We start from the raw sequence: 12,866 nt of genomic DNA, 5'->3' as shown, positions 1-12,866 counted from the left end.
GAGCAACTGGAGGTTTGTATTTGGGAGACTGAATACTTGGGCTTCCTAGGCCAGTCCAGCTGGTGGTTAGAGCCCTGTTTCAGATTCCACTGAAATCTCCTAGTGTCCAAGGACCAAGTGGCTCCTAAGTCCAGAATTTCTGTTACATGTCTCACCAAGGAGAAGCTGGGCCAAAATGCATTGAAGAATAAAGCAGGAGCTTGGCTTGTGAATCCACTCTCTGATTCTGAAATTTCAAAGGCTCCATGCACAGACATTTCAACACTGAAAGCACAGCAGGGAAAATCAAAGACTTGGGCTTCCTCCTTGCCCCTCTTTTAGGGCTTTTATGGTTTTCCAAGGTGCCTCCCAGAGCCGAGTGTTGTATAGGTCATGTGTTAAAATGTCGTAGTTCTGAGGGACTTGTTGTTCTGCTTTCTTTTGCAAGGAGACCCGGTTTCCTGTATTGTGGCCAAACACAGAGCACAGATGTCTGTGGGCCCCTCCCTTTCCCCTGACTTTGTTCTCTTCTCTGGATACCCTACTGACCTGTTCTCCCTTACAAGATCTGAATTGCTCACACACTTCGTTAAATTCTCATCCTAGCGAGAAGCACCTGAGCATCTTATTAGAGCCTGTATGAGTTCTGTTCTAGATGCCTATTTGTGTAACTTCAGGTCTCTGGCATGGAAACGTCCCATGCCCACAGACCCACACAGGTAATATAAACTCCAACAGTAGTTTAAGGTTTAAGGTGGTCACAGGGAACTCTGGGGCCCGTGTCTCCTGGTGAACCACACAGGCTGTCTAAAGGGGCTAGTTCCATCTCAATGTAGCCATGCAGGAATGTAGACCGGTTAGGTAGCAAGACAAGGGGTTGTTCCTATCCATGCTTAGGGGGCCCCCTACGGGAGGTTGGAAGCCAATGCAGGCTAAGCCCAAGCCAGGAGAGCTTAATTGACGCCTCCCAGCTGAAAGCCCTTAAAAGGCTGGAATCTGGAGACCACCTCCCCTTCCCTTCAGCTGCTTCTCTGCCTTCCACTCAGCAGGGCTGGGTGTGCAGTGTCATGAGGGTGCCCGTGTTCAGTTTAGTGTAACGCCGGAACCTTCTTCTCTCATGTATATAAACCCACTCGGATTACCAACCAGGCTTTGGTGTGAATTTCTTTCCAGTGTGTAGCCAAGGACCGAGACATTTCCCACCCGAGAAACCTAACAGACCCAGACTTACAATAAACCCATATTTTTATTTATAAGGCAAGAGGTGACCAGGTCTAGACAATAATGGTGAAGAGGACCCTGGGTTTGAGAAAGATTCTGAAGTAGAATCCATAACCCTTACAAATGTATTGGCCTTAGGGGAGGGGCAAAGAGGGCTGGATTGAGAAAGTCTCTGGCATCCAGTTCTGACTTGACTTCTGGATCCTGAATCCTTCAGGGCCATGACCTTGCCCTCCACCCAGACCTTCCCATAGCCATCTTCTCAGAGCCTTGTTAAGTTCTCATAATACATTACACCTGCCATCCTCTGAGCAGCTACCAAACCCAGGCACTTTTTTCAAAGACAAGCTCGCTCTCTCTACCCCTAAGAGCAGGTAGTTTGGGGATGATGGATATGAGATACCACAGAAGACAAATCTGTTATCTTCCATGGTGCACAAAACATGCTGTCACAACCAGGACTCGTGACAATCCCTCAGTTTCCTAAATTGCTTCACTGCTACATTTAATTAAGCCTCATTAGATTGCCATATATTGATAAGAGGGATGACCCTGAGCTAGATGCATAAATTAAAGCTTTCCTCATCCTGTGCTTTTATATGAATGTGTTAATTATTTTTGTCATTAGGGAGAATAATGGAGGGATGGAGCAATACCAAACGGAGTTTGACAAAGTGTTGGTGTTTGCTGCGGCAAACGTGGTGCATGTCAGATACAATCTGTCACCCAGTGAGTCTGCAATTAACACCAAGGGACAAAGGTAGGATTCCCTGTAATAAATAGCCTTCCTCCCAGATGCTAATGGGGACCCAGCAGGACCCAATGTTGTGTTGTCGCAGTTGTACACGGGCCCTTAGAGGAGACAGAGCTGGTGTTTGAAACGAGTCTTGTTTGCCCCCAGTTGGAGTTCATCCACCACAGGACAGTACTATCCACTGCCAGGACTCGCAGCTCCCCCTCCACAGGATGCAGCCAGCTCTACAGCTCCCAGATGCTTTCCCGTATGCAGGTCCTGGGGCAGGACGTGGGTTGAGCAGTGGGCACTGGGCAACCTGGGGTCCCATCCAACCTGGCCCAGGGCGTGCACAGTCCCACCTTGCAGGCCTCCTGGAGCGTGGCCTCTTTCCTACAGTTGGCCCTCAGCTCGCCCCAGAGCTGCTGCAGTTCCTGTAGCCTCGCCTGGAAGGTCTCTGAGGCCCAGTGGTCCCCCTGCAGGCCCTTCTGTCCCTCCTGCAGCCACAGTGGGCACACAGACCTCCTCCAGCCACCAGCTGTTGGTTCTGGGCACTAGCTTGTAAGCTTCGATCCCCCCTCTATGTAATGGGCACAACAATGGATTATTTTGCTTCAAGGAGAGAAACCATATACAGTCCTGAGTGGGGCCCATCTTTTGTAGATGGGAATAGAGACACTTAAAAAAGAAGGAAAAAAAAGGATTGACCTCCAGTCCCTTCACCGGCAGGGACAAATGCTCTGGTCTCACTGTGTCCCCTAAACACATCATGTCAAAACGTTTTCTTTTAAATTATGGACATCACTGCATTATAGTTACGACAGCCAAAGGTGGAAGCTGCCTTTGAGTCCGTGGACAGATGGATGGACCAAATCAGTGAGTTCGAGTTCTAGAACGGAGTGGTGTCCTTTCATTAAAATAGGGGGATAAATGTCAGGTCACAAATGAACCTTGAAAAGACATGCTGGGAATTAAATAAATAATATTCCCAACTCACTGCCATCCAGTCAACTCTGACTCATGGTAACCCTAAAGGGCAGTGTGGAACTGCCCCCACGGGTTCCGGGGATGGTAACTCTTTTACAGACATAGAAAGCTTCATCTTTCTCACAAGGCGCAGCTGGTGGACTTGAACTGCAGGTCTTACAGACCACAGTCCAATTTGTAACCACTACGCCAGCAGGGCTGCTGGTAGTGACATAGGCCAGACACAAATGAACAGGTGTAGGACCGAGCCAAGTAGAGAAAGGGTGAGCACAGGCAAAGGCAAAGAGGCAGGCAGATCGGAGATATATGGGTTCACGGTGGCACTCTTGGGCGGGTTAGTGCCCTGTGACCCCGCGACCCATTTATTTATTATTATTACTTTTCCTTTCCCCGCCTCTTTTTATCTGTCTACCATGTGTATCCCTGAATTTGGTCTGGTCCCTGCCATATTACCTGGTTCTCACCCCAGGAATGTTCATACAGTAGCTTTTCCCCTATGTCCCTTTTGCATTTTTTAAAGCTTACCTCCGTGGACACAGTGTGTACTTGTCCTTTTGTGCTTAGTTTACTTCGCTTAGCATGCTTTCCTCCAGTTCTTCCCATGCAGTGATGTGCTTCATACGTTCATCACTACTTTTTAGCGATGCGTAGTACTCCATTGTATGTATGTACCACAGTTTTTTTCCCCCCACTGAAAAAGAAGTCTTTATTCTGATCCCACCAGCTGTACCATCTGTTATGCGCCTTCCTCCTTGGCAATCCGGTCTTTCTTGAGTGGTCCCATGAAAGCTTTTTTCTCTTCCACGGTCTGGAAACGGCCATGGCCCAACTTGGAGGTGGTGTCGATGAACTTGAGGTCGATCTTCTCCAGGGCACGGCGCTTGGTCTGCACCAGCAGGGACTTGTGCAGAGTCAGCACTCGCCTCTTGGTGCCCACCATGCAGCCCTTGAGCATGACAAACTCATTGATCACTTCCCCGTAGTGGACAAAGTCGCCCAGGGGGTTGATGCTCTTGTTAGAGAGATCATAGTCGGTGGAGGCGTTGTTCTTGATAAGCCTGCCGTCCTTGACGAGGTAGCCCTGGCCAATCTTATAGATCTTCTTGTTGATCTCTGTGCAGTGGTGGTAGCCTTTCTGCCCAGCGTGGGCCATCGAGAAGGCCACACGGGCGGGATGCCAGGCCCCGATACAAGCCACCTTGCGCAACCCTCGGTGGGTCTTTCGGGGCAGCTTCTTGGTGTGCCAACAACTGGTGACCCCTTTGTAGCCTTTGCCCTTGGTCACCACCGTGATGTCGACCATTTCATCCTGCGCGAACACCTGTTTCACTGGCACCAGCTTCTCTCGGGCCCAGTCCAGCTTCTCAGCCACGGAGCTTCCGTTCACCTGCATCTCCGTCAGGTGCGCCTTCTCCTGGCGCAGGGGGAGCAGGCGCGTCTGGGTGTGGGCGATGGCGCGCATGACCGGGCAGGACTTCTTCATGCTGCTAACGTCTTTCTTGAGCTGCTTCTTACCCTTGTCATCCTGCCACTTCTTGCAGTACTTGGTGAAAGCCTTCTTCTTCGACTAGTGCCAGTTCTTGTAGAACTGCCGCTTGCACTCGTCGTCACTGATGTGTTCCGCAAAGACCGTCTTGAAGGTCCGGAGGCCGCGAGGTGTCTCCACATAGCCCACGATGCCCACCACCACCATAGGAGGGGTCTCCACGATGGTCACGACCTCCACCACTTCCTTCTTGATCACCTTGGAGCCTGGTCTGTCGACCTCGTGCACAATGTGGGTCATGCCGGCCTTGTGGCCCAGGAAGGCCGTCAGGTGGACCAGCTTGGAGGCGTCATCCTTGGGGAAGCTCTTCACCTTCCCGCCGTGCCAGCTACTGTGCTTCCGAGGCAGGAAGCCCAGAGACCCATGCTGGGGCGCCAAGAACTTCCGGTGTGATATTACATCATTGATCCCTGATGGTAGAGGTACCCCAGCTTTTTAATCCAATTGTCAGGTGATGGAAATTTGGGTTGTTTCCAATTCCTTGCAATTGTGAACTGTGCCACAATGAACATTGGAGCACAGATGTCTGACCTTGGTTTGTTTCTTGCCCAGTAAGGGGGGTGGGGGGTTGCTGGGTCATATGGTAACTCTATTTCCATCTGTTTTAGATATCGCCAGTAGTCCTCTTTCTTACACACATATGAGTCTCCCTGGATTTGTTTCATGTATGATGTGTCTGGGTCATTGTGTGATCGTGGTCTCTTTTAATACTTGATCGATGTTTTCTTTACATTGTTTGTCCTGAAGGTCTCTTTTGTACCCTAAAACAAGGAGTCAAGGAGATGCATGGGACTTGATTGCTGAAGGGGGGCAGGAGTGAAGAAATGGACCCAAAGGGTGTCCATACCACTTCTGGGCTCTGCTCTGGAGCTGTTGCCAGCTGTCCATAAACTGTTGGCACCTGTGGCCGAGGCTGCGGGCTGACCCCAGGCTTCTCTGGCAGAGGAGGGCTGCCTTCTGCTCCGTGATATGGGGGATGTCCGGAGGCTGAGGAAATGGATCAGGTTGTGCTCAAGAGGCCCCTGGCATGGGAGTGTACTGGCTCAGCTCTTCCTCTGCAGGGTCCCACAGAAGAGGTCCCCTGGCCTGGCCCCGATGCTAGACCCAGTGGCATACCTGCCCCTGAACTTGGAGGAGGCCCATCTCCTGCTCCAAGGTCTCGTGTCTGTGCAGCAGCCTCTCCATGCTCTCCCGATCCTTCCCAAGGTCCAGGACTCTAGCAAGGGCACCCTGTGGAGGACGGGCACATTACAGGCTTGGCCTCTGCCCTTCTGCCCAGGGTTCTCATCAATACTTTCTTCCTGGCTGGTCTTGGCCTTGGCCTCGGGCAGGTGACAGAGTCTGATTAGTGTCTGCACAGTGACACTGCGGGTGTTGGGGACAAGGCTGCTGGATGGAAAACAAGTACCTAGCAGGGGTCCCAGGCCTTCCTGTCAATTCCCTTCCTGCCTCCCTTCCATGGGGTCTCTGTCTCATAGGCCAGGTGTTTCTGAAACCGCATCAGCTTCTCTTTGTGGTCCCCAAGAGGGACAGGCTATTCCAGGTGCTGGCCCCACCCCTGGATCCAGTCGCCGTCCTGTGTGATGGTGGGGACATGAGTGCCCTGATGTTCATACTGCCTTGGTCCCAAGCGGTGACCCCGTCTACCCCTCGGTCTCTGTCAAGGAGTGAAATGCTGACCAAGCTCAGGGACAGCACAATAATTTTTCTTTCACCCAAGATAACAGGGCCCAGGCCCATCAGTCTTCAGATCTAGGAAGTGGCTGGGCAGGGGCCATGGGTGTGTTCTCATGTGGAGGGTGCCCCTCACCCACCACTGGGGCACTGTCTACTCTGCCCATCAGGATGACAGGTGTCCACACGGGTCTGAGAATCAAGGACCCTGGGCTCCAGTCCTAGCTTTGCCCCTGGAAAAGCCATTAAATTCTCCACATCCCGTTCCACCGCAGGCCGCCCCTTGGCCCCTAGTGGGGCTGAAGGTCACTTGTAAAGGTAAAATGGGGTTCAGGTGGGGTGCCCTCTGACCTGGCTAGCAGCCCTGAGAAAGCCGGCAGTAATCAGAGAGGTGTGAAGCTTGTGTACCTGACCTTCTCCCAGGGCTTCCACTCAAGCCGGCCGCTCTCGTATCGTGCCCAGCTGGCCCTGAACCCAGGGGCCTGGCAGCACCCTGGCCTGCTCTCTCAGCGCAGCCTCCTGCGTTGAGGGATGTGGGAGATGGACCCAGCCCTGAGTACTGAGTGTACCACTGCTGGGGCTGGCTCACAGTCCATAGCCCTCACTATAAGTCCCGGGGGCCTCCCCTCAGCTCTGCAGTTGAGGGTTGGCCAGGCTCCTGGGAAGAAGGAAGCAAGGGCCATGTGATATGGGCAGATCCAAATGCCCCCTGTGGTCCCCAGAGTGTGGCCTAACCCATCCCCATGCGCTTCTGGGTGCATGGGCACCTCGGCGTGGTCACCAGCCCTGGATTGGAGCCTATGGCTCCTTGGTAATCCCTCACCAACCAGCACAGGTTCGGTGTGCATACACACCTCACCCGTGTGCCCCCAACAGTCTGGATACCCTGGCCTTATCAGGGTCACGCCCATGACCGTCCCGGCCATCACCTCCCTGTCCTGTGTGCTTAGCACCTCTGGAAGGAGCCATGCTTCTGGATCAGCCGCTCCACCTCTTCCACAGAGCCCTCCAGGGCACTGGCTTCCTGGGAGACCTGGGGCAGCCATGGAGGTGACACAGAGGTGGGGGGTGATAGGGGGCACACATGGTGGTTCAAAGGGAACCCTAGACAGCAACATCTGCGAGAACCTTGGTTTACAGCCTGGGCTCTCTGGGGGTGCATCAAGGGGCCTGTGGCTGGGGGTGGGGAGGTGGGTGCTGAGCAGGAGGGGAAGGAACCTGAGGAAGAAGAGCACTCCAACCTGGGGGCCGTTAGGAACATCCCAACTTCTGACGAGGTGGGGAGGAGCCCCATCAATTTCCAACCAAACCGCGTAGGGCTTGGCTGGCTGGGGCCAGGTGTGGGGAGGAGATGGCCCTGAGTGACCTGAGGCTCAGGTGTCCCCTTGGCCACTTGGGAAGACACACTATCTAGCTCCGTATCAGAATAGCAGCCAGTGATCCAGGAAGCAAGGGGGATTGGGGTGGTACTACAGGAGGACTGGAGGTCCTGGGGTCAGTGTGTCTGTGTGTGGTAAGGGGAGCTGTCTCCTGGGCCTGCAGGATCTTGTCCAGATGCCACACTGTCTGAGGAAGAGCTTCTTGTGGTGCATGGCCTGCCGTCTCCCTTGCTTCCGTTCCCAGGCCTGAAAGACTTGCTCCCAAGCATCATGCAGGGCGCATAGCCTTTCCTGGACCTGGGCATGGGCATGGACACAACCGAAGGTGGTGCTGAGGGAAGCTCCAGAGAAAAGGTGCCTGACTGTCCCACCCAAGGGGAGGGTATTTTTTGTGTTTCCACAGGGAAAGAGGGACCAGATATCAAGCCAGTGCCAGATGAATGCAGTGTGCCCGCACGGAGTGGGGAGCCAGTGGAGGGGCCTGAGGGCTGGGCTCCCATACAAGCTATGTGGACAACTGCCCTTGCCCCCAGAAGAATTTACTTCAGAGGACAGCACTGAAGCTGCATCTAGGAGAGAGGGGCATGTTTGATCAGAGCAAATGGGAGCAAAGAAGAGGGAGGAAGAGAGAGTGGAGCACATCCTGGCCCATCAGTCCTGGAGGACGATATCCCGGCTCTGAACAGCCAATGGACAGAGTGGACAATGTGGCTTATCCCACCACGGGACACACCGTCCATTGATGACCCAGGGCCCTAAGGGGGACAACACTGGAGACTCAGGGTTAGAACTGGCCCAGACTGATCCTATGGCACTGGGGCAAACCACTAAAAGTGTGTGGCAGAGCAAACGTGGGAGCAGAGCAGGGAGCCCCTGAGGTAGTACAAAGGACAGACTCTGGGGCCAAAGCATAGTACCCCATTGGACCTGACTGAAGGACACGCCTAGAGATTAAAAATCAGATCTTCATCTATGTATAGGTTTTTCTTTCTTTAAATTTTTTTTCTTTTCTTTTATTCTTAAAAAAGCATTTTATTAGGGACTCATACAACTCTTATCACAATCCATACTTACATCAATTGTATAAAGCACATCTGTACATTCTTTGCCCTCATCATTTTCAAAGCATTTGCCTTCCAAAATTAATTTATTCTTCTATGGGTAATTGGTTTCCTTTTTGTTGTCATTGCTGTGTTCTCACTCATTGCCTATCTTGCAATGACTTGATTTTTGGTGCATATTATTATCTCTACAGACCTATCTAGATACGATAGACTGCATGAATAGTTTGGAGGAGAAAACTAGGGGACCAATAGTTCCGGGGGAATAGGGGAGTGGGAGAGAGGGGGGCAAAGGGGTAGTGCTAAACAACCCAGGGACAGGGGAGCAATAAGTTATCCAAAATCAGTAGCAAGGAGGGTGTGAGTGGTCTGTTAGGGATTCAGCAAGGGCAAGGTAACCGAGAGAAATTACTGAAACCCAAATGAAGGCTGAGCGTGATAGTGGGACAAGAGGAAAGTAAAAGGAAAATTGAGGAGAGAACTAGGTGACAAAGGGTATTTATAGAGGTCCAAAGACTGGAATATACATATGTAAATATATTTATATGAGTGTAGGGAAACAGATCTATGTGCATATATTTATAGGTTTAGTACTAAGGCAGCAGATGGACATTGGGCCTCCACTCAAGCACTTACTCAATGCAAGAGCACGTTGTTCTATTAAATTGGCATTCCAGGATTCACACCTTCCCGACAAGATTGCTGAAGAAAAATGTGTGCATAAGCAAATGTGGTGAAGGAAGTTGATGGTGCCCGGCTATCAAAAGATATAGCGTCTTGGGTGTTAAAGGCTTGAAGATAAATAAGTGGCCATCTAGCTGAGAAGTATCAAAGCCCACATGGAAGAAGAACACCAGCCTGGCTGACCACGAGGTGTAGAAGGGACCAGTTATCAGACATCAAAGAACTAAAAATCGTATCAGTGGATGCCCACCTTCCTGATACGATCAGTGAAGACAAACGTGTGCATAAGCAAATGTGGTGAAGAAAGCTGATGGTGCCTGGCTGTCAAAAGATATAGCATCTGGGATCTTTAAGGCTCAAAGGTAAACAAGTGGCCACCTAGTTCAGAAGCAACAAAGCCCACATGGAAGAAACACACCAGCCTGTGTGACCACGAGCTGTCGAAGGGATCATGAGGTATCAAGAATCAAAGAACAAAAAAATCATATCATTGAAAATGTGGGTGAGTGCAGAGTGGAGACTCAAAGCCCATTGGTAGCCAACCGGACACCCTTTACGGAAGGGTTGTGGGGAGGAGATGAGCCAGTCAGGGTGCAGGGTAGCAACGATGAAACATATAACTTTCCTCTAGTTCTAAAATGCTTCCTCCCCCCACTCTCATGATCCCAATTCTACCTTACAAATCTGGCTAGATAAGAGGGTGTACATAGGTACAGATAGGAACTGGAAACACAGGGAACGCAGGACAGATGACTCCTTCAGGACCAGTGGTGAGAGTGGCGATGCCTGGAGGGTGGAGAGAATGTGGGGTGGAAAGGGGAAATTGATTACAAGAATCTACAAAGAGCCTCCTCCCTGGGGGAGGGACTGCAGAGAAGAAGAAAAGGGGAGACTTTGGACAGTGCAACATATGATAAAATAATATTAATTTATGAATGATGAAGGTTTCGTGAGGTAGGGGGGAGTGGGGAGGGAGGGGGAAAATGAACAGCAGATATTAAGGGCTCAAGTAGAAGGCAAATGTTTTGAGAATGATGATGGCAACAAATGTACATATGTTCTTTAAAAAAAAAAAACTTTTATTATTTAAGCTTAATTTATTCCCAATCCATGAGTTTTTGCTTCTTCAGTTTCTTATGGGAAATCTTTTCTTCAGTGAAACCTCCTCTTCTGGTTGGGAACGATTTGTTCCTTCTCAGTCAGGATCATTTCAATGTGGCAGGGGGAGCTCCTGTGTGGATTAATCTAGCCAAGAGCTCTGTAAGTCCGGTGGTGCATCTTGGGGGCTTTGTTCACCTGGATGTGCTCGATGACCTGAGAATCCACATCTAAACCCTTAAGTTCAGCATGACTTTCTGCATTTTTAAGCATGTGAACCAAACATTCAGCACTCTTTTTGGGCTACCAACTCTGGGTCCCACCCCACTGTTTGGCCTGGGCACATCTACCAACACCATCATTGTCCCGTCGGAAAGGCACACACTGCTTCTGCAGAGTGACGTCTTTCAAGTATTTGGTGGCTTTCCAGATGTGCATTCCTTTGATGGCCTGGGCAGTTTCACGGGTGTTTTTGAAGTGGACCCGGAGATTCGACCCTCTGTATTTGCAGGATTTTGTAGGGTTTTCTGGGTCAAATGAGTAGCGAACCATTTTAGCAGGTCACCTCAGGCCGCTACAGTTAGAGGAAGAGCCTGTACATATGTTCTTGACACAATGCATGTATGTATGAATTGTGATAAGAATTGCACGAGCCCCCAATAAAATGATTAAAAAAATAGAAAAGAAAGGTGCTTGTCCCTGTGGGGCCAGTGTGCGGTGGTCCAGTGGCCTGGGGCAGGGCCAGAAAGGGGAGCCGACCTCCACGGCGGACGGCCCTGTAGCCTGGAGCACCTGCTGTCCCCGCTGGGTGGCGCACCGGTGCAGCTCCTTCTGGGCCTCCAGCTTGGCCCGCAGCTCTTGGTGGACACTGAGGCTTTGGGCTCCACTGCCAGGGTCTTGGGGCTCCTCCACCACCTGCAAATCTCACTGCACACTGGCTGCCCAGGAGGCATAGTCTTGCACCTGGAGCCTGGGAGAGCACAGGAGAGCACGGGGTGAGGGGACCTGGTACCGAGGCAGCGTCACAGTCGGCCTGAGTCCACCACCACTCATGTCCAAACCTCCATGTCTCTTCCGCTTAATCCCACAGCCTTACCAAGTGTCTACTCGGCCTCAGCTCTGCCGCCACCCCTCCTTCCCACCCAGTTCTCCAGGGCCAATGAAGTCCCTCATGGGCCGCTTGATAGCTTTGCCCACCCATCCACAACTTTGCCAGACCCCCACTTTGAGGTAGCCTTTGGTGGCCTTGTGTGAGAGCCAAGGGACTCGGGACTCTTGTCCCTTCACTGCCTCACTGTGCAGATGGAGATTTTTGGTGTGTTTTTTTTTAATTAAATTTAAATTTATTTATTTTATTGGGGGCTCTTACAGCTCTTGTTACAATCCATACACCAATTGTATCTGACATAGTCATACGTATATTGCCATCATTCTTTTCTAGACATTAACTTTCTATTGAGCCCTTGGCATCAGCTCCATTTTTTTCACCTCCCCCACTCGTGGTTACTTGATAGATTATAGATTGTTATTATTTTCATATCTCACATTGACCATTGTCTCTTTTATCCTCAGGTTTCTGTTGCTTCTCTCCCTGCGAGGGGTGTGTGGTTATATGTCATTCATTGCTATCGGTTCCCCTTCCTTCCATCCTCGACCCCCCTTCCCCCTACCCTTTTGGTATCTCTATTCCCATTCCTGTTCCTGGGTTCCATGTGTTGTGTGTTTTATCTCTTGCTAATACTTATGGACTCTAGTCCAGAGTGGGAAGCGGCACTGGGGTATTGACAGTGGGGGGTGAGGAGGCCTCAAGGCGTCAGAAGCAGATTGTGTGATTCATTGGTGCGATCCATGTCTCCTCAGGGGGGCCTCCACCCAGTGGGACACAGCATCTGGGAGGATTGTGGCATTCTCCTGAGATAGCATGGTGGCCAAGGGCCCGGGCATTGAGTGTGGTATTCTGGGCCTGGGGTAGCAGCACTTGCAGAAGCTACCCTCTCCCCCAGCCACCCACCTGGATACGGACGAGCACGTGAGACTGTTGGCTGTGAACTTTGAGGGTGGCCTCAGCGTCTCAGAGCAGGTGGGGTCTGGCCTGAGTCAGCTCCCACAGCTCCAACCAGGCAGCCCTGCCCCCAGGCGGGGGTCAGCAGTTATCCCAGCATGCTCATCCTCCCCCTCAGCTTCTGTCTGGTCAGCCCTTCAGCTTCCTGGCTGGGTTTAGAACTTGTCCTAAGCTCCCAGAGGGCCACCGTCCTGAGATCTTGCTCAGCGCTTCAGGCCTTTCTGCAAACTCTCCTCCCAGGAGCCCATTATCACTAGCAGTTTACCCCTTGCTCTAACGATGCTCCAGGAGGCCTGCTTGGGAAGCGTTGGGCTGTTGCCTGGTTCAGTCCCACTAACTGCTCCTCAGGAGAAAGAAGAGGTTCCCTGATCCTGGAAAGATTTACTGACTTGCAAACCCTCTGGAGGATCCCCATGAGTCAGCAGGTGGGGTCATTCTAAAG

The 12,866-nt window shown here is 51.5% G+C and overlaps 1 pseudogene; it reads right to left on the bottom strand.

The window, feature by feature from the left end:
• Positions 1–3,656: 3,656 nt before the first annotated feature.
• Positions 3,657–6,736, bottom strand: LOC142440876 (large ribosomal subunit protein uL3 pseudogene; annotated as a pseudogene).
• Between the last annotated feature and the right edge of the window lie 6,130 nt (positions 6,737–12,866).

The sequence above is a fragment of the Tenrec ecaudatus genome, chromosome 1, assembly GCF_050624435.1.
Source record: "Tenrec ecaudatus isolate mTenEca1 chromosome 1, mTenEca1.hap1, whole genome shotgun sequence".
In the NCBI taxonomy this organism is placed as follows: Eukaryota; Metazoa; Chordata; class Mammalia; order Afrosoricida; family Tenrecidae; genus Tenrec; species Tenrec ecaudatus.
The sequence above is the reverse complement of the archived record's forward strand: the minus strand, read 5'-3'. Positions and strand labels throughout refer to the sequence as shown.